The sequence below is a fragment of the Rissa tridactyla genome, chromosome 3, assembly GCF_028500815.1.
Source record: "Rissa tridactyla isolate bRisTri1 chromosome 3, bRisTri1.patW.cur.20221130, whole genome shotgun sequence".
In the NCBI taxonomy this organism is placed as follows: domain Eukaryota; kingdom Metazoa; phylum Chordata; class Aves; order Charadriiformes; family Laridae; genus Rissa; species Rissa tridactyla.
In genome coordinates, this window is record NC_071468.1 from 3,237,313 (window position 1) to 3,263,435 (window position 26,123).

General features: G+C 43.3%; 1 protein-coding gene across 2 annotated transcripts in view; it reads right to left on the reverse strand.

The window, feature by feature from the left end:
- The window catches only part of HAO1 (hydroxyacid oxidase 1), a 365,752-nt gene that overhangs the window by 114,200 nt on the left and 225,429 nt on the right, over positions 1-26,123 (reverse strand). The window lies entirely within an intron of this gene.

Consider the following 26,123-nt stretch of genomic DNA (forward strand, 5'->3'; position numbering starts at 1 on the left):
TGCTCCATTTGCCACCTCCAACCCCCCCGAGGAAGCTCTGGCTAAATGGCACAGTCGAGACCCATTTATTTAGTGGACAAACTTGTACCTGAGCTGTACAAAGTGATTTGAGATTTACACACACATGGAAGCCAGCAGAGATGAATTACTCCTCGGGTCTGCAAAGCACTGTTCAAATGCAAGGCAGCACGTGAGCACTAAGTATCATTATTTCTCTCTGTTTACCCACTAGCTGGGTTTTTCATACCAACTAATAGCCAAACCATTGTAAAGAAACTGATATAAAAATATTGGAAATACAGACGCGTGTACTTTCAGCTACCCAGAGAGCCCTTTTCTATCATAAGCTGTCTCCGGTTACAGCAGAGCTGAATTGCTAATTCAGGTGGAGTATTTTCTTCATCTGCAGGATGACTCACCCTGCCAGCAAGCAAATGTTTGGTCTCTAAAGGCGAAGGGTGGCCATCCGTGGCCATCGGCCACTACAGCAGATTTGGCCAGTTCTGCTGCGATACAGATGGAAGACCTTGACTCCAAGAGACAAAGTTCAATGCAGCCTAATCAGAAGCGACACTGAGTCACTAAGAACCCTCTGCCTTTCTTTGAACGTTAAAGTGACATATGCGTATCATCCCCCCAAAAGCACGGACGCAGCACTCCTTTACCCTGGGAAAGAAGGCTCCACGTACATGCCACAACTAAGCAGCTGACTTCAGTTTTCACAGTAAAGACACTCGAACCCAGGCTAGTCCTCCCACGGAAAAAAACTCTCTGTTCGCATTCAGAGTTGTTGAGGTCCTTCACATCCAAGACCAAAACAACAACCTTTTCATCATACTTCACAGTTTCCTGCAGCTACAGGTGTCTCTGCTTCCCCACTGTTCCCTTGGTTTGCAGGGTTTGCAGGGCCGGCGCTGTGCCACAGGCATGAAGCGATTGGCTTATTTGCCGGGACATGATGTTTAGTAATCCATCATGCCTTGGTCATACACACCAATTCCCTTTCCTTCTCTTCTGGCAGAAAAAAGGGGCAACAAATTGATGCAAATGTAATTCATGTCTACTCTCCAGCCCCTCCGGAGTGCCAAAGTAGATGTCTTCTGGGAAAGAGAGTGAGATCCAGAGATTTCCAAGCCCTTCAATCCCTAAGCTTTAAAAGGAAAACAGTTCCAGCTTGCGGTATTTAGGGGTTTCAGTAGTTGTGGTGAAGAAGGGAGGTGTGCGATGTGTCTATTTGTTTGCTTTCTGGCTACTTGAATGGTCCTGCCATTTTCCCAAGAGTTGAAAGGCCGATACTATCATAAAGATGACTACGAAGGCATATAAATTTCATATGCGCTGGTGAATGAAACATTGGGTGCTTCCAAACACTGGGTGCGTTCCCAAACTCTCCACACCTCCGAATGCGGTCAGGAAACCTCATAAGAACCGACTCCACTGTAAATGGTCTGAATCCAGTTGGGCCACAAACCCCATGAGAAGAAAGTTTCTCATGCCACAGTGAACAATTTTTCCCATGTAGACAAGGCCTTAATTAATCTTTAAAGTGTTCCAGTTTTAATTTTAGGTCACAGTTGGGGCTGGTTCTTACCGTGGCTCCTGTCCAGCAAAGCTCTTAAGCACATGCCTAATACTAAGCGTTTAAAGCAGCCTCATTGACTCCTATGGGATTGCTCACATGCTCCAAACTATGCAGATGTTTAAACTTCTGCTGGGTCGGGGCCTGCCTCCGAACTTGACTGTCCTCCTCTAGTCACAACAACAACGCAACCGAAGAGAAACTGCTCCCGAACCGACCTTCAAAGTTTTGTCTGAAGGCATACTGGAAGGGCCAGACAGCTGGCAGGCTTTGCATTAGTTTGTTCACCACAGTATAAATTACCTCTGATTTGCTTAATGACTGTTTGGAATCAGGATGTCTCAGCCCCGCTAATACAATGCCCCATGGGCAATAATCCTCTTCTAAGAAGAGTCACAGGCGAAGTACGTTTTCAGCAGAATAAACCACTTCACACAGCTCTAGGTGAACTACGTGCTGTGTAAGTACCCTGGCCCCGCTGAAGATCGCAAAAGCAAATCGGTGCGTGCTTGCTTTATGCGCTTAGTTTTAAGGAGCGTGGTTTATTTCTCGGTAAAAACAACATTTCTTAATGAGGCCATATAGGCCAAAACATTGATTAACTGTGGCTTTTAACAGCTTACTCAAAGAGGTATGAATTTAATTAGGCCTCGTCAAAGTAAGAAGAATTAGTGTTAAGCTGTTTTATAACTCAGTTCTCCTGGCTGGAGGACAAAACGAAAGGAATGATTTTTTAAAGGGAATTATTAGAAAGGTGATTAAGTGATGCTGTCATGTTTGCTTGGGCTCCAAATATGAATTTTGTTTTAAAAAACAGAAATATGGAAAAGGCAATTGTAGAAATGCTGAGGGCCCCAATTTGTCCTGTTGGTGTTACTGTAAGCCCTGATTCTCTGCCTTGTGCTACATGAAAGAGCATCATGAAGCAACACAACCAGTTAATGTGAAGTTCAAACAGGCAGTATCCTATTTGTTTAGAGGTCTGCCAAATGATGTTCCAGAGACACAAACTAGCTGACTTCAAAAAACACTTTTTCTCACCGAGACAAATCTTCCTTTCCTATTTCTGTAGCATGCCTAACAAAATAGGCAGTACCAAAGTTCCTCCCCTGTCAAACATGAAACATCTGCACCTGTAAGGATCAGAGCAAAAACGAAATCTAAATAAGGCCTATTTTTTAATCAGTGTTGCTTCTTGAAAGATATTTGGAATTTTTTAGTCACCGAAGCTTAAAAACAGATTAAAAAATGTCTGAGAGGTTGGAGAGTTCCGAATAGGAGTCCGTTCCCATTCTGAAATGCCACTCCTGAGGATCTGCCGAACATCCTCATGGAAGCAGACAGACATTACCGACTCTCATTTTACAGAACAACCTCCTCTAGTTGCCCTCACTTCCAGCTGAGGCCCCAACACACCACGAGGAGCTGACCCACTTCCTTCTCCTGGCCTCTCTGAACGCCCCTCTGGAGGCATCTGCCGTCAAACAGTGAAGCCACGTGATGTTCCCCCACACGTTCCTGGGGCTGCACAGCACCGGCAGAACTTTCCCTGACAATTCGCAACTTGTCCAAGCTGTGCACACAACGAAATCCAAGTGCACGTACCTCAGGACTTGAAAACCTAACCTGTGATGCTTTTGCTGGTGGGAACGGACTTTGTTCTTCTTCATGTCTGTCTCTTTAGCCTTGGATCAACTTGGGAAAAAATGTTTTAAAAAGGAATGGCAGAAAGGCTGCTGAAGAGGAGCTCTAAATAGAAAGGGCCTACTCAAGCACAGCGGGCTTCGGAGAGCCTGCAGCAACAAGTGGGAAGGAGAAAGCAGAGGGAGAAGAGATGCTTGAGAATACTGCAGTTAAAAAAGGAAAGGATCTGGAGTCTAAGGCTGCTCAGAGGAGAGGAAATACCTGAGGTATTTCTGGGAAAACAGCCGCTGGAACCAAAGCGTTTCCACTTTCAGAGGCCCCCAGGGCTGGCGGCACATGCTCGCTCATGTCCATGCTCACTCACGGGCCTGAGGGTCCATGATTTTTGCTGAGCAAAACCTAGAACTTTTTAGGACAACTGTGGCTTGTTTCGTTGATGTAAGTGATAGGTTGAACTCTGCAAAAAGTAACTGAAAGCAGTAGCATACCGAAGGACAGATCCCATTTTCAAATGATTTATGGTTATTACTCAAGATGCAGGCCTAATTGAGAAAGCCACGTCATCTCAAAGGAAAGATTCTAGCCCTGCAAATCTTCTTACCAGCGCTAAAAAGCCACCACCGCTATTTATTTAATCCTTCTCATCTCCAATGAAATATAAATATGGTGAGTTTCAAGAACACATATAATCCAGCTTGGAGGAACAATAAAGGTGAATAGTCTGATGGTTTATCGGCATTCACCAAACGGTTGTGATGTGGAATTGGCCCCTTCCAGCTTCTCAGCCCCAGGCAGAGGAAGGGGAAACTGTGACTGGAAAGCCTGAGAGTTACACGCTCTCCCAGGAACACAAAGAAATGCAAAAAGGCTTTGGTGAGCAAATACCCACCTGCACATGGAAGAGGCCACACTGTGAAATGGGAGACCGTGGAGCATCAGTGCAAAAGCGGAGTTAATGAAGGTATGCGGTGTAGTTCTGACACAAAAAGCTGTACAGCTGCACCAATGCTTGAACTAATTATTCCTAATTAGGGTGGGCATGGAGCCATACTGTAGCACATTTGGAATTAAGATAATAGTCCTGCACAGGCCCACAAGGTGCCAGGTATGTCTCGCTGGTTTTAGGTGCAAGTAAAATAGAGGAACCTTTTCTTTAGGTGGCACCGTGCAGCTTGCAGTTATTTGTATAATGGCAGGTTGTCTCTACTAAGTGATCAACAATCAATATAGAAGGGATGCATATTAAAAACTCAAATCGTCAACTGTGAACTACAGAACCACAATTTCACCACCGTCCAGGGACTGTGGTCTGTTAAGTCAACCAGAAGCCCTTGCTGGAATTGCAGCCCCATAATTCAACATTTCCCTAGCTTTACTTTGTAATTATCCGTATTATCGCTATTTTTATGTTATATATAGATCAGCATTTTGGAGCTATGCCCTATACCCCCTGCAGCTGCTTCAACTGCATCTGTTGTTGCCTTCACAATGGCCGCTACCTCTTCCTCTTCCCACTCTTCCAGGAGCAATGGAAACACATCCCCTGTGTAACACCTACTCCAGCCTTCTTCCAGCCGGCTTACGTGCTAGTTTTCTCACTCTTTTGCCCTCACCAGGAACAGTGTTCGCCTCTCTGGGAGTTTCCTGTTTATCTCAAACCAAGAGAGATGCCAGAGCAGTAAATGGGTGTCCTGGATACATTTGCACGGTATATCTCTTTTCACATGTAATATTCATGAGGCAATTCCTAACCTCATGGAAGCTACTGATAAATATCCCCTTGCCTCGCTGCGAGAACCGAAGACGTGGTGTTCTCCCTACAGCTCCTCAGCCCGGGTATCTGAAGGCTAATCTACCCCCACAGGGCCATGACCACAAAAGCAACACCCACGGCCAAGTAAGAATATTCTATAAGATCTGCAGCATTGGGTGTTATTGGAATGGATGGTTGAAAGAATGATTTATAACATGAAATACTGCATTTACCAGTTGCTTTTATGTATATGTATGTATATTTACATATATATATTTAAACATATATATTTACATATATACACACTTATATACGGCATAGAAAGTTAGATTGGTTGGCTGAATCCACTTGACACTTTAATATTGCAATAAGGAGTCAACAATAATGTACCAAAACATGTAGCTAGTTAAGCAATTCCCATCACTATTTTTCGTAGAACAAATTTATAACGTCTGCTTCAGGTTTGCTCCCCCAAAATAAATGTCCCTTGCCCTGAAGATTCTCTGATTTTTGTGTGTTTTCATTTGCCTTTTTGACTGCTGAAAAGGGGTCCACTCTAGCTGATTTTAAATGTTAATCGAGGTTCCAAGTAGTGTGAAGATATGGTTTGGGTTTTATGATAGAAACTTCATCTAGAAAGGAATCACTGAGGTCACAAAGCTTTTCTTTTCTTTTTGACATAGTCATTTTCCTCTACTAAATGGAGGAAATTAAAAATTAAAATGGAAATTTTATGTGAGTAAATAATGTGACCCGTATCTTTTAGGTAGTGCATTATAGCAGTAAGATTAAACTCTAGGAGAAAATGCTTCACACAACGCACCAAAGGAGGAAGACAGTAAGAAAAGCTTTATAGCTGCTTCCCATGCATGTATGTGGTTCTCCAGTACAGAGACTCATCCCCTAATTTTGGAGGGGGAATTTCCACAGAGATTTGCTATGGGAATCTTTATCTCCTCTGAGGTTCTACAGACCCATTGGCTGGTGCGCTAGGGTGGAAACGTGGGAGCAAGAAAAGATTGCTGCAGAAGAACCACAAGACCATCTATGGTGTCATCTGAATGCCCCTAGGGTCCAAACCCTGGCCTTTCAGTCTGGAAGGGGTTTTCCTATGCACAAGCCTTATTAACCATGTTGGAAAGTTGTTTTGCAAATACACAGTGTATTTCATGTGTCTCTTCTGACTGTGCATGCTAGCAACCCAAGTTCCTGAGATCTGCTGATCATTCAAGGAGACATAGCAATTTACTTAAGCAGTCACCTGGACTTAGGACACAGGGAGTAGAGACTCAGCTGCCTAGCAAGCCTGATTTCCCAAATACACCATGCATCTTGATTTGCTGACAACGAGGAATTACACTATTCAGACACTAAGCAGGCACGGAAGACGAGCTGGAAGACACTATTGCTGGGAAGGGCCTAAGGGGAAGCTAGAGAGAAAAGCTCTGCAGTGGCATAAGGAGAGAGAGGAGAGGCCCTACAAGAAAAAGAGATGCAGAGAAGGACCCCCAGCTCCTGATGGGGGGGTTGAGGGGCCATTTTAATCTGACAAACACATAGTTCTCTACTGAAGCACAAGAAACAAACAACGCCAATAGAAGTCACGGTGGTGATCATTACTAAGCAAATGCACAGCCACAGCCAGGAAGGTTTCTTCTCCTCCTGCCTTACTTAACGCCGTGTTTATCTGTGGCTGAACACACTAATTGCCCTGGGAGAGTTACAAGAGTGAAGATGCTAATGGGGACCTAGAGCTTCAGATGCAGATCCTGTCCTGACATAGGTAAGTCCATGTTCTAACACTTCTAGATGTGGTTTAGTTGCCTTCTGTAACCAGCTGATGATACCTACACTTAACTTATGTTTTCCCAAAGCATCCATTTTTCCCAGGTCTTTTGGTTTTGGAGTATCTTATTTTCTTATTATCTTATTTTAAAAGGCCTGATTTTCACTGCATAACCTTTCAGCACTTCCTAACAGCTGAGATTTTCCAGTATCCAAAAGAACCAGGAGTGGCGCTTCCACCGTTCCCTTGGGAAAATCCTCACTTTACATTTCTCCCTTTCCTCTATGTTTCTGTCCTTCACTCCCAAGAGCCAAGCAGACGCCCAGGCTGTGGTGCCTCCTGGTGCTCTCCCAGGCTGTGCTCTCCCAGGCACAGCCCCCAGGACCAGTAAGGGATGTGGTACCTGGTCACTTTTCCGTATGAGAGCAGCACTGGACTTTGAGGAGAACCTGGGCTGGCCCGGCAGCCAGACATGTTCCACTCAGTAGGGTTTTCGTGACTCCAAACACAGCAGTGGAAATTTGATAAACCTCAAGCACCAGAATTATGAACTGACACCTTTCGCAGCCAATTCCTGCTTCCCAACATCCACTGCCTTCGCCTGCTTCGTTTATTTCAATCAAGGGCTTCATAGTGCACAAATAACTCAAAAAATACAACTGCTGTTAAATGATATGCAAGAAAAACTACACTCTTAGACTAGGTGTAAGCCATCAGGTTCCTGATCCAGTAACCTTGTCCACTCAGGTAGAGGCAGGTTATTGCAGCAAATAGATTATTATCTATTTGCTGCATATAATAATCTGTAATCTATTTGTTTTCCTCTAGCTGAGATTTGCAAAGCATCCTAGGAGTTACTGATTAAATGAATGAGAAATCTTTGTTTAAGCCTTCTATTTATGTTTGAAAACCTACCCTTAATAAATCTCAACAATAATATTATTATATGCACTTACAAATGAATTTTCTGGGCAGCAGATTAACATAAAAATTAAATGCTGTGCTATCTGCTGTTACTATCTAGGTTGGTACCTATCTCATATTGCTCTAATATCTGGCCTATATTAATGTAATATCCACGCACGGCTGCTTCTTTATAAACACACGTTTGTCGGTTCACACAAACACTCTGGCAAAAACTTTCATATTAATCCCTTCTATGATATTCAGTGAGGATCTATAAAAATGAATTAAAAGACTCATTTTTCTACCCTTAGGAAGATTCCTTCCTCCTATCATTTTGCCATCAAGGTTATAATTAAAGACACTGGCTGCTGTGGCCTGTATACGTAATTGCAATATATGATCAAGGATTGTAAGCACCAGGATAAATGCATTATCACACTGTCTAATTATCGTGTTATCTGACTGACAGGAGGCTGTTTTATCTCTCTCTAGAGACGAAGGACGTATCTGACAGACACCAGGACTTTGCTTTGATGTCAGATTTGTAAACGAAAGAATCAAAGACTCAAACCCTTTCCAAAATGGTTCCAATGTGGTTTAATCCCGCCAGACAATTCCCTGCCTCGCTGCCAGAGCCTGCTTTGAAGTGGCATTGCACAGCGCACGCTGCTAGCGCGTCTTCCCGAAAGCTGGAGCGCCGGGAGCAGCCCCACGTGCCGAGCAGAAGGCCCGTGCCCTCCGTCTGGCACACCCGCCCCCTCATTCGCAAGATCAGAGGGCGGAGAGGGGATGTGGTGGGGCTGGAGGAACACGGGCTGAAGTGCCACCCCCAGCACACGCCTGGGGCGTACGGCCAGGCGCTTCCTGCTTTTGGCCCTGCTTATCATCAACGCTTGCTACGTTGGGTTCATCATGCCACCGCCGCCAGCCCCCCAGCACGTCCAGTATCTCCTCCACCGCTGGGACCTCCACAGCCCGCTGAGAGCTTGCGTCGCACAGGAATACAAAAATCACCCCCCTTCCCCCTTTCCACCCCTGCATGACCTGGCTACGTACCACCAAAGCATTTCTCCATCCCATTAGTGATAACAGCCAAGCGCTGTTAAATGTCAGAGTAATAAGGGACGGCTGGGAACGGGGGAGACAGGGAAGGGGCACCAACGGTGGGACAGGCAAGGGTGAAACAGGCTAAAAAGGAGGGAGGAGCACAGAAGTGACAACCTTAAAAGAACAAGCGAAAGTGTCCCCTTCTGCCTGTTCCCAGCGGCTCCAGACCTTGCGTCCCACCATTCTTGGCTCAGCAGAGACCCGCGGATCCCCCTCCCCTGCCGACTGCTTTTCTGCTCACTGGAGCCTATCTCCCCAGCGACCTACTGCTGCTACACTTCAGACAGTCAAGTGGCTCAAGTCCATGCGATAGCACAAAGGTTAATTTTGTCCCTCCGGTGCACATTCGTTGTGTATAATCTCTAATTACACGATCCGTTTTTCTTTAAGTAGGTTTTTCCTGGGGTGTCTGATTGCCACCTTCAGCCCGCCGTACTAAAAACAACCCGGCATCCCCGCACAGCAGCAAAAGCCTCAAAGATCGCTGCGTCAACAAATCATTTCAGAAATGGTTTTCATCATTTGAGTAACTGCATAATTACAATACAATAACGAACTAGATTTGTACTATTTCCAGCTTTTTCTTACAAAAAGAAATCATGCCAGGAGCCTGGAAATAGTTTCTAATCATGTCTGTGGTATAGGAATGAGCAGATAGTTTTGTTGTCAGGGTTTATGGCTTTTAATTTGGTTAGGTCCATCCTCCTCAGCGCATTCTTCACACACCCCTTGGCCATTTATCAGTCACAGCGGAGAAGGATGAATCCTGTGGAGTCCAGAAATGTCCGAAGTCTGGAGCACTGAACTTTGCAAATGAAATATTTTTCCAGCATGGGGGTTACGTGTATATTTAAACCTCCAGGTTTTCAGAAGTAAAATGAACTAACTTTCCTCACCGCATCCCAAAGCCCCCACCTCCCTGCGTCAAACCCCGACAGAGCAATCCATGTCTAGAAGTGGGAAGAAGGAACCATTTCAGCCACAGGATAAATTCCCTCATGTCACCCTGGCGTCCTGCAGGGTACATAGGAACCGATTTTTTTTTCTGAGTTTTAGATCCTCCAAGATCTTCCACTTCCTCTACTTCCCTGTTATTTTCACTTCCTGTTATTTTGACTAATGTATGATATTTTAACAATCTGACTTTTAATCCCTGCCTAATTTCTCTTTGTGCCTATGGTTTTTTGAAGTAGAGAGATAGAGATATCGCTGTCATTTGCAAGACGGGGACTTGTGTATTGCCACGCTTAATGAATGTCTCTCTAGCAATTGCCTGTCTTCAGGGATATAGGTGAAGGAATCCTCCATTTTTTATGCTGCCACAGCTGATTTGTGATCACTTAATGACTACGACCCAGAGGTGTTTTGGGTGCCAAACTCAGACCATCGGGTGCAAAGCAGCCAAGCATCTTTAGGGACCAGAGGCAGTGTTTGTGATACAACAGCAGCGAAAAACCAGACATGGAAGAGGTGAAGTTGCAGCAAAACTCCCCTACGGATCTGCCTACTGTAAGTGATATTTCTCCTTCTGTTTCTGTACTTGAGAAAACAGCCACGAGAGCTCCTTCATTTGCACGTGCAGCTATAGGAAGCTCGTATCACTTTATCCTTCTCCCCAGCAGGAACAAAACCTCTTACCATCTCCCTGTGGACCCTAGGAAAGCAGATAGCTGCTGCTGGGCTTCTACCAGTCAGTGAGTGTTTTCAAGCCCCAAAGAAGCCTTCTGCCAAACTGGTATATCTCGAAAAATCCTTGTTCAGCCGTAAGCAACATCCTGCCATTGCCACAGAGGTGCCTACAAATACATTTGTGAATATAAACATAACAGCAAATGCCGATCCGTGTGTATAATCATCAAACCAGAAACAACGATGAAGATGAACTTGAACTTTCTTAAAATCATGACGGGTAACCTCGTAGTTACCACCTCAGCACAAGAACAAACTGATCGGGGGGCATCGACACAGGTAGAGAAGAGGGTTGGCTCAATCCGTTGAGGCATCTCGATTTTTTGCTCTGGCACAAACACGTTTATGACTTTTTGACACTTGAGAGATGCTGCTGCTGTTCTCCACAAGTGTTGTTAGAAAAGTCTGGTTATATTTATACATACATATAAACATTGTAAGATTAACTCTTTAGAAATATTCTGAAGATTTTTATAGGTGCTCTCAACCCAATATAATATTTTTTCCTGCCTTACATATATAACCTAAGTAACTTTGAAATTTCTATGACATCAAACTGCAGCTTGCATTTCTTTTAAATTGCACTTGTACAATCTGTTGGCCATAAGCAACTGAAGTATGGTTGCAAGGGATTTATTGTCCCTTGCACTTCTAATAATAAAAGTACATTTAAACCAAATTATTATGCTGCTGAACTCTCCATATAGGAACCTTATTTTTCAAAGCAAAAGGGAAATAAAAGGGCAACAATCAACACTTTTTTTTTTATATATATATATAAATGTATACATACCCACTTACACACATTAAGAGGCTAATTATGTGATAAACTCAAATTGTCTTTATTGTTATATGATCTGCAAATGTGTTTGCTTTATGCTGCCAGACATTCGTTACCCCCTATTTATTTTTAAAAGCTTTGTTTACTATGCGATAGGGATCTTTTTCGTATCTTGTCCATTCCGACTGCCAGCCCTCTGGAAGTCCTGGCTGGAATGCGGACATCAGACATATTAATTTTGATTTCAATAGAAGGTGGATATTAGCGATAACATTGAAGAAAAAGTCCTTTAAGTGGTTCAGGACTAAGCGAACCCCCAAAAGCTTTAATGAAAGGTTTGTGGGAAACCACATCACTCAATTAACATTTGAACTGGAACAATGCAAGGCCAAACTTTTTCCAAATATGAGATAAATTGGAACAGCTTGCACAAGAGTTCATATATTCTTAGACACAGTCAAAGTGTTTTACTCCATTAGGACGGTCTCTGGTTTCAGCACAATTCTTTGCAGAATAAAATCCTACTCACTATGGGTAAGGTTGTGAAAACCTCAGAAACCATACTTACTGCTAAAGGTGCCCAAAATTTTCTCATTGAAATTTTTCTTTCTTTTATATAGAAATTACTTTTCCATATGAGCACTTTCCCCTCGTTGAAGGAACAGCACAGATCTGTTTGAATGGATTTTTTAATTAATAAAAAAAGCAAGCAAAGGATTTTCAGGTTTTAGAAAAAAATTGAGAATCCATTGAAAACATCTATCAAATTCTTTACTTCTTGGAAGGGACCTGCTCTATTGAGCCTTACCAAGTGCAGAAATAGCAACTTACGTCATTTTAATCACGGGCTAGAAACTGTTATACCAAGTATCTGTACCCATTGCTGGGCAAGTACTAATAAGATACAGTTATCTAAATAAATCAACAGCCTTTCAACGTCATATTGAGCTCTCCTGATGTGTCAAATCAGCATCAGACTACAGAAGTCTTCATTTATTTTGACTAAGGTTAAGTTTTCTTTATTTTAATACTTAAATTCATTTTCTATGTGAGCTAAGGCAGCTCTGTACGGCTGACCAAGTGCCTTCTCTGCCTTCAGCCTTTATCTGACTCTAGCAGTGCAAAAAAGGAGCGCATAATACAAATATTTCAGTAACCAAGCAGAGTGATTGAAGGGTTTCTTTGTCAGAGGTGTCCTAACTCCTTATTTAAATCCCTCAAATAAGAGAAGGGTTCGTGAGTGACATCTAGAGGTAATTCCTTAAGATGACTGGGGCAACTGCCCGTTGAGGTACCTGCCTTGAAGCTGACATCTCTCTTGCCAGCGTAGGTAGTGCTTGTACATGCCGTGAGGGTTGAATGGAATACAGCAACACAGATTTTTAACGGGCAGATCAGGCCGCAAAGTTTTCAGAGGGAAATTACTTTCTGTAGAACTTCAGCATTCCACAGCGTCGCAAAAGAAAAATGAAAAAGGTTAAATGAAATCTTTCCATTTGGGTCAAGTATGAGAGCACTTTTCCCTGCAGTTCAGGTGTCTCTTCCCTCATCCTCTTCTGCGGGTCTGAGATCCCTGGCCAGATCTCATCTCCCAGACTAGCAAGTGTCTCTTCTCTTTCCCACACAATATATCAGAAAAGCCCCATAAATACAGGGTAGGAAGGAGGGCTGAAACACCTGGGCTACAACTCACAAAAGATGGTGAGATCTCATATGAGAGTATGGCATAATATAAAAAGGACTTAATTCTAGTCACAAAAGCCATCTTTTGATTTTGTTTTAGTGAAAAATGCGGCCAAAAAGACTATGCCACCTCCAATTTGAAATTTCCAGGAACTTCTCACCCTTGTGGCTTTTGGGACCCAAGTGGGGTTTCCAGGCAGCTCCCCTGCCCACGGGGAACCTGACCTTCTGCTACGAGAGCAAATGTGTCAAGCTGAGCTTCTCCGGGTGACATTGCTGGGCCACCCCTCAGCGACACTCAGACCGGGCTGTTCAAAAGTAGACCATCTGCCTCTCCTGGCAAAACCTTGTCCCCTCCTGTCTGGAGATCCCTTCCCTGGGCTGCCTTATCTATACGTATGTGAAGTGTCCTATAGCTTCTGTCCATGCACACATTTTGGTAGTACCAGGAAGGCTGGCGTCTCTCTCCTGATTTCTTGTCGTAATTTAGGATGAGAAGAAATACTGACGTATCAGAACTTCTTTCAGGACAGACATTTTCTCTCACCTCTAGCAGTAAAAGGAGGGCTACAAGCACACATCCAGCCAAGCATAACTAGGTAACGTAAGATCAAAAAATAATGGGACCAATCATTTTGCTATTTTATGGCTATTTTGGACATTTCCAACAGGAAGGAGACAAGGGGGAAAGGCTCAAACTGAAAGAAATGAGTGCAAAAGCGAGGGATATTAATGAAAGGCGAAGATCTTGCACAATGCCGTAGAACGTAAGCCACTCTGCAGAGGAGAGGAAAAGAGGCAAGCAGATAATGGAGCCCCTGCCTGAAGTCCTGTGGATACGCTGCCGAGCATTACAGTATCGGCTGGGGTGTGCCTGATAGCTGGAATGCTCTGAAGAGCAGGTGGCTCTTCAGCAGTTAATCTTTCTTTTTCATCATCTGCATTCGCTTGGCATGTTTGGACACATGCATCTCCTTTCTGTGCCATCAGGGAGCTCAACATAGTTCACCTACATCACATACCTGCAAAATGGTAGGTCTCTTCTCGCCTGCTCAGTTTGGAGGTATTCAAGGTACCTAAAGAAAGCCTTTAATCTGTCATTTAAAATATGATTGTGGTTTAATTCATAAGGAACAATGTTATTTTCATAGTGTGCCAAGAGCACTATTGGCAGCAGTGAGGCAATTATTTATGTGGGTTATCAGTTCACAGAGCTGATTAAGTAACCTGAAATGTGATGATAATGGCTTCCAGTAATGGCTTCATATCAAAAGGATAATAAATACTATTTGCTGCTCACTCTTGTAAGAAATAGGATATATTTCAGTCCTGTTGAAATTAAAGCAAAACTCCTATTGTTCTTTGGAAAAGTCTCCCAATAGCTCTAACTTCACATCATGTCTACTTCAATATCATCATTTTGTTGCATAAAATTATGAATGATATATCGAATATTACAGATACATCTGGATAACTGATGTTAAATCCCAACCTGCTTTCAGAGCACCCGAGTGACCTCTGACTCGGTTTTTATTCCGCTGCAAGGTACAGAGAGCCAGCTGCATCCCTTTTGCTTAGCTTTATCCACAATAGCATCACACCCTAACTCTTAGACGTATTTTAGAAAATAGTCAAAAATGACTTCCTGCTGTATTTTACCAAAGGAAACTAGATCTTCTTATGATGGGGCTAAACGGGAGTTGATAAATGAACTAGCCTTGCCACTAATAACATTTCTTATGATGATTCGTGGGTTTGTCCATCACGAAGTTACTCTGACCTACCTCAAAGCCACAGAGTGCCCAGTTACGAAATCCCTGTTCTCAGCGAGGGACACTCATCAGCAGAGGTTTTTCTTATTCCTTTAATTACAGCATAATAATGCAGACCCTATTTAGAATTGCCACTGATGTGCAGATTCGGATCACTTGCCAACGGCTCGGTTGTTTCCGTATTAGATCATGGTAAGTATTTAGAAAAAAATACAAATCTGGATTAACTTCGAGCTACAGGTATACAGAAATACATTTATTTTAGAACTTCCAAAAATGGCTTGCAAAGATGCTTTGGATGTGAAACCTTTCTCAAAAATATCTTACCAATGAAAAAGGAAAGTATAGTATCTTATTTTGGATAAGAAACCTGTAGAGGGAGGGCTGTTACAATGGCTGCAAGAGGATTTCTGCTCCGAGGAGAGGACTGAACTGGCGTTAGCTCATGTGAATGAGAGCCTGTACTTCACTTCACTTCAGAGAACACTTCAGCTCATACGTACAATATCCCTACGTAACACCTACAGATGAAAATACAGTGGAATACAGGAAAAGAGGCACCTCTGTAACTGCTGTATAAGCTATTTGGTTTTCAATTATGCTAAAGAATAAAACATGAATGAAGTCACGGTATTGCAAAGCAGGATATTTATTTATAATAAAAATATCCTTTGCAGAGACAAAAGAGTAATATATTGCCAGTATCTGTAGGCTACAGTATTTTTTCTTTTAAGCTAAAGACATTTTCTGTAAATTTTCATTAAAAAGAATAATGTTCCCATTATTTTTAAAGATACCTCCCCCCCGTTAATAGTTTTCCATACCTCTACCCATCAGATCAGCAGTTTGGATTCTAGGCCTTGCGCTTAACTTCAGTGAGCGTCTCCTGAACTGGGGCCTAAAGTCTGATGATGTTCAAAGCAGAACACGGGGTTGGGATGTGAAACTGGTACAAAAACCAGAGAGGTGAAGACAGTCACCTTTGAAACCACTGGACAAACTTTTAATTCATATCAAAGAGCAAAACCTTGGTAATGAAGATCTGTTTGAGTGTTTTAGCTAGAAGCCATGCTACTTTACAGGCCTAATGTAAGGGTATTAAGATTACTTCATAATTTTCTCTCAAATACTTCTTTTGCTAACTGATGCTGGAATTTATTTTTATAGAAAGCCTGCAATTTTGTTGAGCTTTCAAGAAGCATTGAGTGCTTAATGTTAAGGGTTTTGGTGCATATTTTGGTATCCAATTCAACATTCAAATCAATGGGAAACTGATTCAGAATTTGAGCCTAAATGCAATGCTGAATATGGATTCGAGACCATAAATGTTAGCCATTTAATTGTAAAAAATGCTTATCATTCATGCCTTATACGGATTTCTCATTTCAGTGTGTAGAAATTGAAACTATTCTAAGAAATGGTATGAGGCATGATGGACAAATTTGCAAGTGCTATGGTAAGCAAAAAGCTATCATCGCTTTTTCCACCAGAAACTGGTAGGAATTAAGTATACAGTTCACCTAGATAAGAAATACAGTAGGCATAAAAGAAACACATCCGTATGTTTCTACCATGATGTACACCCTAACGCCTGTACATCTATTAATTGCAAATACTGATGGGCCAGAGGATCTCCCCCTTTGGTGTAACCAGACGTTACCAACCAAGCAAGGACACGAGGGTTGGCCAAATGCCCGTGTATCTGCCTGGCAGATCGTAGGGAGGGTGCAGACAGTCCAGGAGACACTGACCCTCCTGGGTCCATCAGACCTGACCGAATGCCTGGGTAAAACATTTACAGCACCAGGCTCTGGATTTGTGCTCTATCAGTGGAAGCACATAACAAATCACCTGCTCATGGTGGAAAGGCACATCGGTGCAGGGTTGGACACAGCAAAGTTGTTAGCTATTTTTCCGAGAAAATCCCAGTCTAGGCAATCACCTCATGGTTTATTCTTTTGTTCAGTGCTTCTATTGCCATTGGTAGCTGCATTTTAATCGAAAGTGAAACAATTCTCACACGCTTTCCCCAAACAGGGAATACAGGCACTTCACACTCTGAAGCCTTAACTAAACGAAGGTGTGCAAGGACGTGCTTGGAGGTGTAACTTTAGGCATCAATTAGAAAATTCCGGCCTAGGTTCAGCCTCTCTCCTCCTACTTCATTGCCTGAGCCTGTATTGGTTGCTTTATCACATCAAGGATCATTGTCAGTGACAGCTGGATTTATGAAGTGTGTCACAACCGGTCATTTGACAATGCAGCATGACTGCAAAAGAGGTTTAAAATATCCCATCCCTGGGAATCGTATGCTGTGAAGCTACAAAACAGGCCACATTTCACTTGAAAACCTCTGCATGATCTGCCAGGAAAACCCAGACTATGTAAGCATGTGGAGGAAAAACCTAGGGGATGTTTTCCATGTTATCTAGCTGTGCGTAAGAACAGGTTATGATGAACCCTTGTGAATACTACCAACAATTAGAGCGACATAGTTGAATTTTTTTCAGGTGACTTAAATTATGAATATCAGGAAGCTACGGGCGACTAACAAAGGAAGCTCCCTTTAGAAACCAGGTAACCAGGAGGGGAACAGATCTGCGGCCTCCTTCTTATCGCATAAAACGTTATGTCAGTGCAACTCCACTGATATCCACGCGCTAAGCTACTCTCAACCGACACTTGCCCAAACAATTTCTGATGTGGGATCCTGATCTTTATCCCTCAGTTACCACTAGTTACGTTTTGCTTAAACAAAAACATCGAGACACATTCTCTGGGCTCAGCGATGACTGTCCACCCCAGCTTCTCCCATCTCCTTTCTTCACTAGTGTGTATCCAACTCTACTCCCAATCCCATTTCCCTCCCTGTAACTCGGTGATTCATCTAGCCTCAGGGAAGGGCACCTGATTTCATTGCTTAACTGCTGTTACAAGTTGCTGCACAAATCACCCGGCATTGCAGGATGAGGCTGCCAACAGTGTTCTACTAGAGCTACGGAGAGCAGGTTTGCAATGCCAGCGTTCTTACAAAAATCTTACTTCATTTACTATGGGGTTATTTCAAGTGTATTGCAGTGCTGCCCAAAACACCACCTTCAGTACTGCTGTGCCACCAGCAACCTTCTGCTTCCGAGTTCTTCTCACGGCTGAGTCGGGGCAGCCAGCAGGAAGTACAGCTATCAGGAAGTTTCTTTCCTCAGTCCTCTTACAGCGTAACAGCTTTCTGTCCGTGTTATTTTTCAGCTCAGTTTCAAGCCATTTAAAATTATTTGGTTTATTAGGAATTTCTTCTTTTTTAATACTGAGTTATTTAATGCCAACTAAATATTCTAGTGCAGTCTCTCTAGAATGAGACCTTTTAGAATAAGACCTCTTAGAATAAGAACAGAATAATACCCAGGTATTAAACACAAGCTAGAAGGTGGCAAATCAAGCTTGCTTTACAAACAGCATCCTCAAAAAGATGTGGCCCTTCCAGTTGTTGGTTTCCTTGCTAAGTCTGTCCCTCCCTGCTTTACCAGCTCTTGTCCCGCATGTTCTCACATCCCCCTCAGAGAAGGGATTGAGAAGTCAGGCAGCCAATTCATATGAGATACGGTGTCTGCCTTCCTCCCCTCCTTGTCCAGAGAGTGCCACCAGTCGCAGGAATCCGCCTGTGCCGGGTGCTGCCTGTGAGGGACCGGAGCGGGGAAGGAGGGGAAAAGGGGTCCAGCTCTCCCGGAGCCTGTTCTGCCTCACTCCGGGTGAACATGTTCGACCTGAAATTAACTTTCCAAATCCTACCTCTCTCAGTTCTAGAAGATACAGAAATTGCAGGATCACCAAAGAAAGAAAAGCTCTCTTTGAAAAGTCGGCTAGCCGAGGATGAACACCAACGCGGCACGTTTGGCACAGCACTGGTTGGTGTGACGAATACCAAAGTGCAAAACCATCCCTTCAGTTCAGACCCGAAGTGGAAATGGAGAGCTCTGCCAGCTTATATATAATTTATTGCTAGAAAAATAAGAGACAGGCTCAGCTCTCCTCTTTCATGATGAACAGATCTATACTGGACTGTGGCACCCTATGTTTTATGTGAGCAAGAGGCTTGTCCTGATATAAATCACAGAACACCAAAGCTCGCCAGCTGCATTTGTTCAGAAATAGCAGCATGCTGAAGGACACTTGTCTCAAAGACCGTCCTTATCAACCTGAGACTCATTTATTTCCGGATTCTGCTTTGTTTTAATCACTCTGACAGGGTTGGCTTGTAAAGTCATTCTGCTTGTTTATCTGTCGGTAAGTAAAATACATGCGGACATCCATCCCCGAGGACCCAAAGCTGCAAATGCACATAAATAACTTCAGCTGCGCAACTGGTCTCATGGGGTAAACATCAGGGAGCAAGAAGAGGTACTTACAATATTGACATAAGAACAAATTGGTAGAAACTGTCCATGACCAACCTGAGGCTGAAAACGAGGGAAGACTTTTTAACTATCAACCGAACAAGGTAACGGAATAACTTGCCGGCAGGAGGGATGGCAGGCAAAAACTCAGAAAGCTTTACAATAAGACTTGGCTATTTTATGAGAAGAGTTACGAGCCTTCCCTGTCATACCACAGGAATGGAATCGGTGACCCATGAGGTCTCTTTCGTCCCAGTGTTTGTACGTGACTGAAGTGACTCAGAAGCGTAAATGTTTATAGGATGAGCCTGGGGCTTGCGTCAGCATAGCTGGCAAGCTTCCGTGGGTGCTTCATTCAACCCGCCGAACGCACAGAAACATGGAAGGATAACTTCCTAGTAAAAACACACATACGCGCGCACACACTCACACTATATATATATATATATACACATTTGCATGACAGTTTGAAAATGCAGAAAAGTTACATGCATTTTTATGTATATTGTAAACAATCTACATTTCCGCTGCAAATTATATACCCATTCATGCACACACGCTGATGAGCAAGCCCTATAACTTTCACTGAACGCTAACATGGATTATATTAATAAGAGAAAGTTAAGAGAAAGTGAGGGAATGTGTTGAACAGAGGTGATTTCTTTACATGTCCATAGGGTAGTTAGGAACTTTTTAAGGTATTAACTGAGCACGATGTGGGCACTGTGGCCCACAACTTCCAACAGGGATTATGCACCGGAGCATTAAGGATATGGGTTGTCACAGTTTAAGTCACCAAGAAGAGCAATAGGATTTAGCCCTAAGGTGGCTTCTGGTGCAGGTCCCTGTATGACTCGGGTCCCTCGATAAGTGTTACCTGGAGCATATATTGAATCAACAGACAACTTTAAAAGAGTATCTGAAGGCACAAAACCAAGCAGCCAGAAACCAGAATATTCCAAAATCAGGTCTGAAGTGGTAATCTGAATTGTAGTACTTATTATGATATGCAGAACTTCATCATCCTACGGGTCTGACGATCTTCATTACACTGTGTACTTGCCTGCACCTGTGTAGAGCCTGCACTTCAGCGCCCAAGAAAAGGCTTTCCCTTTCCCTACAGACTACTTCACACAAAACATTTTCTTAGTCACATGAGAAAACAGCCTTGAGCGAGATAATAATGAAAAAGGTATCGTGCATCTAACAGAAGCCCTGCTGAGGACAGAGTTGGTTTCCATCAGCACATTTGAGCTTTCTTTGGAACCATGTAAGATGCAATATTTAGAGATACTGAAATATATTTATAGCTAATTTCACCATAACATAAAAGCTGCACTTATAGTAAAAGAAGTCAAGTAATATAGCAAAATTATGCATGTTAATAATAAAACTTCAAGAGAACAAGAACAGCGTTTCCATAAAATAGAGTAAGACACCCTGATTCTGCAATTACTCATCATCAGTCCTAACAGCCTCAAATGGATATAAAATATTCTTACAAAGCAACTTTCTATTCTGTCTGCCTTTTTGTCAAGATAACACTGACTCAATGTCAAGGAAAATCAGCCTCAAAATCTTTCAGGGTTGATGATTAAGAATAGAAGGGGATTTCCCCAACCATCGTTGTTTCTAAACGCAAAGATATATCCACTTGTTTACTTTTATTTGCATTTGCATCTGATCATTTGATCAGTGGCAATGCTGATGATCCAGCTATGAGAGCCTGCAAGTGAGGAATCCATTTACCACATCTCTTTCTTACTTATCTTAGAAATTCCCTTAAAAAAATAATAATGAGAAGTGTGTTGCTCCAAAAGAACGAACTTGGATAGAGCTGGGTGTTTCCTGTAGGAGAAGATTTCTGACTCCTGTTGTGGGAGAAACTCCTACTTGTCCTGCCCCAAGGGTGAAAGATACTGCCAGGGAATTACAGCAATAAGGCTCCAGGTCCCTGTCAAGCTCCAACCATCCCGGTGAGTTATTACTCCCTTAGGACTCAGCAGACCTCAGGGAGATTGAAAAGCGCTGCTGCTTCTACAGATGACCCAACCCATAACCGCAACTAACAGGCAGAGGAGCATCCTTTGCCAAAGCCGGGGTGGAAACTGTGGGAGCCTGGTGAGGCCATGGAGTGGGTGGCTGGGAAGGCTCCCCTGCCCTGTCCGGAGGCGGGTGGTCCCTGCCGCAGCACTTGCACAGCTGTGCGTGATCACAACCCGCTTTTTCCTCCGCTGCCAAGGCTCCCAGAGCACTCCCGGCCATTTGGACTGCCCGCTTGCTGGCAGGCTGCAGGACAACCTGCAGCTGGGGCACGGTGGAGGTTTGCCAGGAAGCCCATTGAAACGTTGGTCTGAGCCAGGACACACGTAAGTCCTTAGAGAAGGAAAAAGCAAGCTATTCCACAGGACGGGCAGGGGGCTGGACTCCCAGCAGAGAAGGTGCCAACCCACAGCAGGTCTGGCTGACCAGGGCTGCCGCACATCCTCGTGTTTCACCGCACCCTCGTGTTTCACCAGGGCTGCTCTGGCAGCACAGGGGCCAGGCAGGGTGCAGGGAAGCCCCTGGGAAGGCAAGCTGAGCAGACCTCTGCTGTGGTGGGCCTCAACTGCTGCTGGGTGGGAGCACAGCAAAAGGGGAACTGGTTTCATGTCCAAAACACCCAGCTGAGTGGGCATCTGCCCATCAGGGCGTGGGCTTAGCTTCCAGCCCAGACACAGGCAATTCAAAGAAAAATAAAAAAAAAAAAAAGGAAGGAAACGCTCTCTGAGCTGTTCTCTTTGTGGTGGAGCGAGTGGGCCCAACCACTGAGTCACGTTCATGGCAGTACATAGAATCATAGCATTGTCATCAAGTCCAACCATCAACCTAACACTGCCAAAACCACCACTAAACCATGTCCCTCAGCACCAAGTCCACAGGGGGGTCTAAGAGGAAAAACACCTTTCCCATCCTCATGGGAAACGCACTGGCACCTGCCGTCCTCTACTCTGTGCCTTGGCACTGATTTACTTATTGACAGCCAGCTTGGGACACCTTTGCACCACACTTTTCATGGTGCTTCGATGACAACAATGCTTTATCTGTTCTAAAAGTAATTTTTATTTTACACTTTTCGTTTTCTCTGCTCTTTGCAAAGTACTCATTCAGGTGCTTCATACAATAACCCATTTCTGAAGACAAAAACTATGTTAATTTGAAGTTGACCCTTTACCTGACCAGGTGCCTACCACGCACACATCATACATGGTGGCAGCAAGGTCAGGCTTGCATATTTGGAAAGTAAAGGCAACATCAGGGTGAACTGTCACATAGGTGAACTAAATCCGTCTGCACACGCTTACACAGATGCACACACATGCATAGAAGAGCGGCTACCACTGATTTCAGGTGGGATCTGTGTCCCTGTTGCTTTCAGCCTCAGTGAGAGCAGGGTTTTTTTCCATTCTCCCAAGAATTTGTAGACTCTCCCAACCTGCCTTCAAGCGAATAGAAAGAAGTAGCACATATAACGACTGAAGGAAAGTCTGAGCAAAACTATCTGTAACCACTTAAGATTCAAATATGCCAGAAGTTCCTAAGTCATCTGATACTAATTTCTGAAGAATTCAAATAGGACTTGTGCTGTGCTACGTGCCAGCAACTATAAATACAATGCTTTCTCTTATCAATCTCTCCTCTCACTTGAGGCAGCTTGATAGCATTAGCACAATATCTGCACTATTCCTCCTTCCTTCCCCTAACAGAACGCAAGGAACCCGTGGGACTTCTCTGCTGATTTATGTTCAAAGCTGGAGGTGAAATGGTTCTATTAGAAGATCGCACTGAATGGGAACTAGAAGCCAGCCCGCACAGGCTTTACTGGAAGAAACCATAGAAAAAAGGCAAACACAAGAGAAAATTTAGAACAGGGATAAATTAGCAAATGGCAAAGTTCACCAAGAGGTAAGGTTTGCGTGCTAGCCTTTGTGTTTACAGGCTCGCTCCTGCGGATGCAGATCACCACTGATGTGTTCCTGGGGAGAGAGCAGCTGGAACTCCCTCAGTTCACACTGCCAGGACTAGTCTGAAGACAGGAATTTCAGATAATGTAGCAAGGAGAGAGCACCTACAGTTATAAAACCAGTCAAAACAGTCTGATGGGCAAAATAGGTGACTGCCAGAGCTGAGCTTTTGTCTTTAGTCACATAGTTCAGTACGGTAAGCTTCTGAAAAGCGCTGCAGATTTTCATTTAAAGCTAAAATCTAAAGGCCATCGATTTATTAAATTGCAGATCTATAACGAGCAGGTATTTAAATATTTCCCTTCCTACCAGACTGGAATCCGCAGAGCACTTTACCTCCCGTCAGGCTACACAGGGATGGTTAACCCTGATGTTAGGCGTCACACGAAGCAGGGGGGTGCGGGTACACAGGGGAAAGACCAGCCAGCGAACCACGCTTACCAGAAAGAATGAGTTATCAGACTCTAAAGTTGCCTTCAGACGTGGCATGCCCCTATATACATACGGCTAAATACAGTTTAATGTTCACAGGGTTGAAAATAATTAATGTTCAGTCATAGCAACAAAAAAACCCTGGGATATTTTGATTTTAGGAACATCAGTATTTCATCCGTATTCCAAGAACAGATTTTCAGCTAACAAAAATATTACAGAATCCCAGCTCCACTGAATGCTGAACTACTCACGTTTTGTTTGTGACAGGGATATGAAACAGGAATTCTTAAGAGAACTTGCAAAATTCAACATAAACAAATGGTTGTATTATCCATCAATTAGATAAAATAAAAGAAGATACAATGAAGCGTGTTATTATGAAGTTATAAAAAAATCTGAAGCAAATATTTGTAGGTATAGGAAACTACAGCTATGCTATCCTTGGGCTAGAACAGATTTTGGGGGTTCAGTTGTTGAAACAAAAAGCTCAAAAAAAATTGTTGAAATAAATTCATATTGATAGCCTCAGTTGTTTTATTTAGTTTCCTTTCAGGTTACTTAACCCTTCTGGAAACATCTTAAAGTTTAGGTCATTTTTCAGATAAAAATAGTTGCAAAACAAAACATTACGTATGATTTTTTGATAATATTGGAGCTAAGCATTGTGGTTTTGCCTACGGGAAAGACTGACATCTGCCAGAAACGACCTGCTTTGATATTTCTAAATATGCCCTAAAACTATTTGTGAAAAATGACCTGAATTCAGATATAGCCCCTGTGGTCCTGAACCTCCTTTTTTTAGGAATTCTGTTATTCAGCATAAGTATTATAACAAATACTATTACGTTTTTATTAATTCCTGCATTCACTCTGGCAGATGTTAGATCCATAAATTAAAAACAAACCCACACAACTACTGTCACAAAGATTTTGGCACTCTTTCAGTAACGGTTGTGGCAGGAGGAACACCTGACAGGAGCACTGAGTTCCCAAGACCTACAGCCCAAACTGTACAGACCAGAAATTTTTTAATCCATTTCAGTTAAACACCTAAATCAAATAGGTCACAATTTACTAGATCCACTAATCTACTTCCTTTCTGAAACACATCCCTCTGTCATGTATCTTTTTAAGACCATTGGCGCTCTCTCTAGACTCGAGTGTACTTCAGATGCTACTGTACTCGAGAACACCTCAGTGATACTGTGTCTTTGAGGAGTCTCGTCTCTTAATTTACTCTCACACTAACAATTCTCAGTCAATTCCTCTGGTTTGTTTACTTAAAGGCAAAACTTCAGAGTTAATCTTTTGGGAAAAAACCTTTCATTTCCATCTCACTTGACATTTCTTTATCATAAAACACCCCCACCAAAATCATATTGGCTGTAGCAAGTGTAATTCAGAAATTAAGTGGTCTGGAAAACGCAGATGAGGAAATCCAGATGCGTTTCACCCGGCTTAGCAGAAAGTGGCAACTGGTTCATAGAAGTATAACGCAAACCCAGAAGTGTCTGGGTCACCATGATGCAGGAAAGCAGACAAGTTGAGTGGCCAGAAGAGCTACGCGCTTTGGAATACTTCGCAAGAAGTCCAATACAGCAGCAAGCAGCCCCATTGCTGTCTATTCTGCATCCCCATCTGGTGTCCCGTAATGGTTTTAATGAAAGCTCTTACACATGATTCTTAAAATAACCCATCTGTTTACTGGGGTGAATTAAAAGCTGTAAACGCAGTGTAACATGACAAAAAATATAATAGTCTCAATATAAGATGTGACTGTGTCAACCAGCAACAAGTTCCAGCTGGGGCAGCCTCATGGAACAAAGACAGCCCTTGGCTTAATACTGAGTGTATGCTTCTGAAGTCCCAAATCAGGCGAAAGAGAAATAAAGCTCAAGACCTTGGCCACATGTGCAATACGCAGCCGAGCGCACAGCAAGCATGCTCCCGCAGCAACCTCGCTATCAACGTGGGCAGTTCCGATAGGAGCAGGCATCTCTTTCGGATGGCTAATACCGGGGATGTCGTACATAATCACAGATAACGCCGGAGCAGGACTGACCCTTTGAACTGCCTTTTCCCTCTCCGCTGTTGCTGGCCACAACTCGAATTAGCTCACGTTCTATTTTAGACACTTAGGGACAGAGTCGCAACTCAGCTCTGAACTCTGCAGCTGAGGAAGGACTGGATTTCCACAAGTGCTCTACTATGCCATTAACGGTGAGGGTTGCAAAGTCCACAGACACCCAGCCATACTCCTCTTTCTAATATCTCTCCAACCTCTTCCCACTAAATTAGATAATGAAATCAATTAAATCTACAAATTAGTGGTTACTGTACTATGGTCCACAATGAGGATTTATTATAGAATCATAGAATTGTCTAGGTTGGAAGGGACCTTTCAGATCATCTAGTGCAACCATCAACCTAACGCTGACAAAACCCATCACTAAACCATATCGCTAAGTATCACATCTACTCGTTTTTTAAATACCTCCAGGGATGGTGATTCCACTGCTGCCCTGGGCAGCCTGTTTCAATGCTTGATGTCAGGAAAGGAGGTTAAAGACAGACATTCCTAACGACCAACCAT